At 36.1% G+C, this 6,574-nt stretch overlaps 1 pseudogene; it reads right to left on the bottom strand.

Moving 5' to 3' along the window:
• Positions 1-1,429: 1,429 nt before the first annotated feature.
• On the bottom strand, positions 1,430-3,769 carry LOC130719271 (calcium-dependent protein kinase 10-like; annotated as a pseudogene).
• Positions 3,770-6,574: the final 2,805 nt, after the last annotated feature.

Raw genomic sequence — 6,574 nt, 5'->3', positions numbered from 1 at the left:
AAATCTCTTGTAAACAATTCTTTGATAAACAGTTTGTTTAGTTCCTTTAGGAGATCAAGGCTGATCGGATCCTAGAGAAGACTAAGAGAGTGAATCTTAGTGTGAGCTAAGTCAGTGTAATTGTTAGTCACTTGTAGGTTTCAAGTGCAGTTGTAACTCTTACCTGATTAGTGGATTGCCTTCATTCTAAGAAGGAAGAAATCACCTTAACGGGTGGACTGGAGTAGCTTGAGTGATTTATCAAGTGAACCAGGATAAAATCCTTGTGTGCTTTTCTATCTCTTATCTCTAGCACTTAAGTTCTCGAAAGATTTGTCAAAATCTTTAAGGTGGTAGTTTTGTACTGAAAACGTTATTCAAACCCCCCCCCTTTCTACCGTTTTTCATACCTTCACTATGATTCCTGAGTATAAATCATTCCCGGGAATAAAATAACTTCCACAATTCCCATGATTTCCTTCATATTAATTCCCATGAAAAAGGTTGGGAATCTTACATTCCCATGGGAAAGATGAATGTAACTTCCACTTCTCCCATAATTTATCATTTTTACCTCTATTTTTAAGTTTTTTTAATTTTTAAATTAAGAAAATTTTAAAATGTTCCCGGGAATGCAAAATACTTACCAAACACATTTATAAAATTTACCCCGGAATAACATACCCGGTAATCATATTCCTGGGAATAACATTCCCGGGAATGTGATCTCAAACCTTTAAACAAACGCCCCCTTAGGGGAAAAATATACTTATCCCTTTACAATATCATGTTTACTTTTTTTTTATATATTTGAAGATTTTGGTCATGGACAAAGATGATTGACTACATAAATTAAGGATCGATAGGATGATTCTTGTCTCTAAGAATAGTGGAAAGAGTTTTGTACATATACAATCGACTTTTTTTTTGTTGAACATGTATATTTTAATAAACACATAACAATTCAATAACGATTGATCGTTGGGTGGGTGGATTAAACTCCGGCCACAATTTTGCTCTAATCTAAATTAGAAAATTAATGTGTGACAAACTACTCACAAACTTCAACCCCGCCAACAGATTTATTGATGAGGTACTCTTCAACCCCACTCCGTCATCTCCTACCTTTGGGAGGTGCGATGCGTCCACACTTGGCGGGAAGCTAACTAGGTGGCAGACAGTTTGGCGAATCTAGCTCACGAGCAAGGATTGGGTACTCATGTTTGGGAGACTCCTCCCTTTTGGTGTTTTAGTTTACTTCTCGGTGATGTAACGGGAGTGTCTTTCCCGCGTTCGACTCGTTTGTAGTTTTTTTTTTCTAGACTAGGCCCTCCTTCCAAAAAAAAAAAAATGTGACCATCATTCTGGTATTGAAATATTGTCAAAACGAGAAAATGACATGATACAAATCCAAACTAGAGATAATGATGATTTGGATGGCAACATATAGCTATATGGAATCTACAAATTGAGCGTCTGCATATGACATTGACCACTCTTCAATATTTGTTCCATGGTCCTCATCACAAGTTGCAGGGGTCATAGTTGGATTTCTTTCTACCTAAAAATTCATGACAAACTTAACCTTAGAGTGTGCTATGAACAAACTAAGTTATAAATCGTAAATATTTTGAACCATTCTTCTTCAATAATTTCATTTTATAAATTGACAGGTTAAGTTACAGAATTGTTAATGATTATAATCAAGTACACAAGAATTTTCGGATAAGTTAGAGTCTGAACTCTGAACTCTTTGTTCAGAATAAAACTCTGATAGTGATATTTTGTACATTATAAGTTTATAACAGTTTGAACCCCAAGTGTGAAACATGACAAGTACCCCTTGAAAAATCCTCTTTACCAACTCTATAGTCAAGTCACTATTACATGTTGAAGATGAATTGAATTGAATTGAATTGAATTGTTTTACCTCTAGGAAGATGGATGCAGTTCTCTCAAATAAATGCTCCTGAGATGCCACTTTGTTATCCGAACTGAATAATTTACTCTTGCCAAGATAATGTTTTTATCCAGAAGATGGAAAAATCAATGATTTTTATTTTTTCTCAAGAGAAACTATGTTCAAGCTCAACACACTGGAGTGGAGAAAGTGCTAAATTACCAAAATTAAGAGAAACTCATTGACTATTTTCTTAACACACTGGTAGTGCCTCCCTAAATCCAATGCTAAAACTACTGCTACCCTTTCGACCCTTCTTACCCAAATCTGCATTGCCTCTCTGCATCAAAGACACAAATTCATTGTAGTCTATTCTTCCATCTTGAGAAACACAAGCATAACAAAGTCATCAAAAAAAAAATGGACCTAGGAATTCCACCACAGCATAGATGTTCCATTAACATCAATCTGAAAATTGTGCTGGTCAAGATGTTAATTTAGTTCTCATTCTAATAGTATTAGTCAAGCATTAAGTTATCAAGTTGGGGGAGTTCTCATTTTTAAGTTATTAAATTGTGGTGGTCAAGATGTTAATTTATTTCTCATTCAAATGGCATTAATCCAGCATTAAGTTATTAAGTTGGGGAATTAGTTTTCATTTTTATGTTATAAAGTTATTAATTTAGTTCTCATTTTTACTTTTTGTTTCCATTTTATATTCAGTTTTAACTATGAAACTGCCACCTTGTTTTCTGCTTTCAAAGTTTAATAACAATAATTTTCATATTTTTCTGAACAAATCTTGGAAAGCAAGAAACAAAATAAAAATCATGTGGTAGTTTTGTAATTAAAACTGAAAACACAAAACGGAAATAAATCCAAACGTGTCCTAAATGAGTGTCCTCCTAACAGTCTAAGACATCCTAATTCTTAACCATTTTTATGGTTTGATTCATCATCTACCAATCATTAGAGTATATACTCACATTATCTTGATCAGCTTCTCGGATCATTTCCTCCAAACGGACATCGCCTAGGCCAAATTCTTCACAAGCTTGTTGAAGCTCATCTTGAGTGATATAGTCGCTTCCGTCTATCAAAATATGAGAAAGCTGCAACTAAATGATCTTCTCTCTCAACTTTGTTTAGATGCAATGTTGCTGCTATGAATTCTCCATAGTCAATTGTGCCACTGTTATCAACATCTGCCTGTATCCCGAAACACAATTGGGATCGATGGATCAAATTAAAATACTAACAAATTGATTGATGATATTCTCTTCTGACAGGGTACAATATGATCCAATTTAATGGATGACATGGAAAAAATGTATGCTTTATGAAGTCAAGGCAAGAAAGAAGATGATTCAAAAATACTACTTACAGCTTGCATTAGATCGTAAATTTCCGATTCATTGAGATTAGCACCAAAAAAATTCAGCCCAATCTTGACTTCAAAGGTAATTTGACCACTATTATCTGTGTTTGTCAAGCATTTCTTTCAATCCAGCAATTCCTTCATCAGAGAGATTCTCTGCAATAACCTGCACAGAACAATATAAAAAACTTACTAGAGAAAAAATTTACAATCTAAGCAGAAATTTTCCAAAATTGAGCACAAAGGTTTGATGATGATAATGATAATTTGACATATTCTACGTTGAAACTAATAGCAAAAATTTCATAACCTACTAGTTATCAATCCCTAAATAGAGGAAAAATAAACACTCCTATATGAGTGAGTTATGAGATAGAAAAATAACTTACTCTAAGAACCATTTTCTTGAGCTTGTTCATTGCAGTAAGTTGCTTCATGCGACTTAAAACTGCTGAATCAAGAGGCTTATCTGGTGCTGCTCCATCCACCTGAATCCAGGGATGGCCTGCAAAAAATTGAGACCATCATTCACAAAGTGGTAACTGACATCACGTTGAACAATGTTTATGATAATTTGGACTCATATTAACAGAAACTAGATAGAAGAAGAAGAAAACTGAGAAAATTCTATTGAATGAACAAAATGATTCAATACAATACACTGTGTGTTTATTCTTTGCTATTTATACTACTTGCTGTAGGAGCACTATAACTACTGTGTATCTAAACTACAGGGTATACTCTACTCCTCAATCAGTTAGATTGTTATAACTGTCTAACAACTTGCTAGCTGTATGCTGAGGTGGACTCCGAGCTGTCATCTACACATGCTGAATTGGTTATGCCTTCAAGTGTCTCCTTGTTTTCTTTCTCATTTATTAGCCTCCCACAAGCTGGACCATGGTAAATATCTAACATGTTCAGCTTGCTTAATAAGAAAGAGAAAGGACCAACTGACAGTGCTTTGGTGAAGAAGTCTGCCACTTGAAGCTTTGAAGAGATAGGTAGTAATTTCATAAGACCAGCCTTTGACTTTTCTCTTACTATATGGCAGTCAATCTCCAAGTGCTTAGTCCTCTCATGGAATACTGGATTAGCTGCAATGTGGAGAGCACTCTGATTATCACAGTAGATAACTGAAGGTTTAGCTGGCTCTATCCTTAGATCCTTTAGCAAGTAAGAAAGCCATTGCAGTTCACAAGTAGCTGAGGCCAAAGCTCTATACTCTGCTTCAGAAGAAGATTTAGACACAGTTTGTTGTTTCTTTGATTTCCAACAAACAAGAGATTTTCCAACAAAGAAACAATATCCTGTCACTGATCTTCTTGTGTCTATGCATCCTCCCCAATCTGCATCACCAAAACCAAGCAACTGAATTACAGAATCTCTAGGGAAAAATAACCCTTTACCAGGATTTCTTTTAAGATATTTAAGGACCCTTTGTGCTGCTGTATAGTGTGTCATTGTTGGCTTGGATAAATATTGACTGAGTTGCTGAACTGCATATGTGATGTCAGGCCTTGTTGTAGTTAAATATAACAATCTCCCCACAAGCCTTCTATATGAAAACACATCATCATATAACTCCCCCTCATCTTGTGACAATCGAACAGATGGATCAAGAGGAGTACTAACTGGTTTACTGCCTAAAACTCCTGAATCAGTAAGCAAATCTAGGCAGTACTTTCTTTGACATAAAGAAATCCCTTGTGCAGAATGAGCAACCTCAAGGCCTAGGAAAAACTTGAGAATTCCCAGATCTTTGATTTTGAAGGCATTATCTAAGACTCTCTTTATCTCGTCAAACTCTAGGAGTGAATTTCCAGCCAATATGATATCATCTACATAAATGAGAAGGACTGTGAACTTGTCTCCTTGATATTTAGTAAAGAGGGAATGGTCTGAATGTGCTTGTTGATAACCACAAGACACTAGCAAACTAGTCAGCTTGGCATACCATTGTCGACTGGCTTGTTTAAGACCATACAAGGACTTGTGTAATTTGCAAACTTTGCTAGAATCTGTACAAATTACCCTTTCTGGCACTTGCATATACACATCTTCAAACAAATCTCCATGGAGAAAAGCATTGTTTACATCTAACTGATGTAAATGCCAACCATGTATAGAAGCAAGAGCCAATACCATTCTCACTGTGGTTAATTTAGCCACTGGAGAAAAAGTATCAAAATAATCCAAGCCTTCAATTTGATTGTATCCCTTGGCTACCAATCGTGCTTTATATCTTTCTACTGTTCCATCAGCCTTCCTCTTGATTTTATACACCCATTTATTTCCAATAGGAACAGTGTTAGGAGGTAAATGAACCAAACTCCAAGTTCCATTAGCTTCTAAGGCTGCAATTTCTAAATTCATAGCATCAATCCAGCATTTATGTTGGGCAGCTTCAGTGTAGCATGTAGGCTCAGAGTCAAGAGATAAAGACAGCACATATTTATGATGAGGAGGAGATAAATGGGAAAAAGACATATTACTAGATATAGGATATTTACTACCTGAAGATGTGGAAGCGACTGCACAAGAGGAAGAAGGACAAATGTAGTCCTTGAGATGTGATGGTTGATGTCTAGTTCTCTTGGAGCTTCTGGGCTGTGCTGGTGCTACATGAGAATCTGTCACAGGCTGTGATGACAAGACACCTGGAGAGATAGCTTGTGCAGGAAGCAAACTCTCTTCAAGCTGAGAAGTCAGAACATCTTGTGGAGAAAACACACCTTCTTCATGTGTAGTGGCATTGTCAAGATTAGGATCACCAGATGTCATAACCTCCCAAGGTAGAGCCCCTGTGTGTTGATAGGGCAAAACATGATCATAGAAGACCACATTCCTAGAAACACTCAAAGACCTGCTTGTCATATCCAAAACTATGTATCCCTTAGTCCCATTTGGATAACCCATGAACACACACTTCTTAGCTCTAGGGTCTAACTTGTGTCTATTATTCTGCAATGTGGACACATAGCATAGAGAACCAAAAACTTTCAGGTCTGTCAAATCTGGAGGTTTATGATGCAAGAGTTCATAAGGTGATTTGTTCTGTAAAACTATAGTTGGAACTCGATTGATCAAGTACACTGCATGTTGAACAGCATAATTCCAATACTGTTTTGGCAATTTGGACTGAAACAACAATGCTCTTCCTACATTCAAAATGTCCTGATGTTTCCTCTCTACCCTTCCATTTTGCTGAGGACACTCAACACAAGAAGTTTCATGCACAATGCCATGAGTTGCATAAAAAGCTTGAAGGGTAAATTCTGGTCCATTATCAGTTCTAACAGTTTTTACTATAGCTC

The sequence above is a fragment of the Lotus japonicus genome, chromosome 5 (genome assembly GCF_012489685.1).
Source record: "Lotus japonicus ecotype B-129 chromosome 5, LjGifu_v1.2".
Taxonomy (NCBI): Eukaryota; Viridiplantae; Streptophyta; class Magnoliopsida; order Fabales; family Fabaceae; genus Lotus; species Lotus japonicus.
Note: the sequence above shows the minus strand (reverse complement) of the source record. Positions and strands in the feature narration are given on the sequence as shown.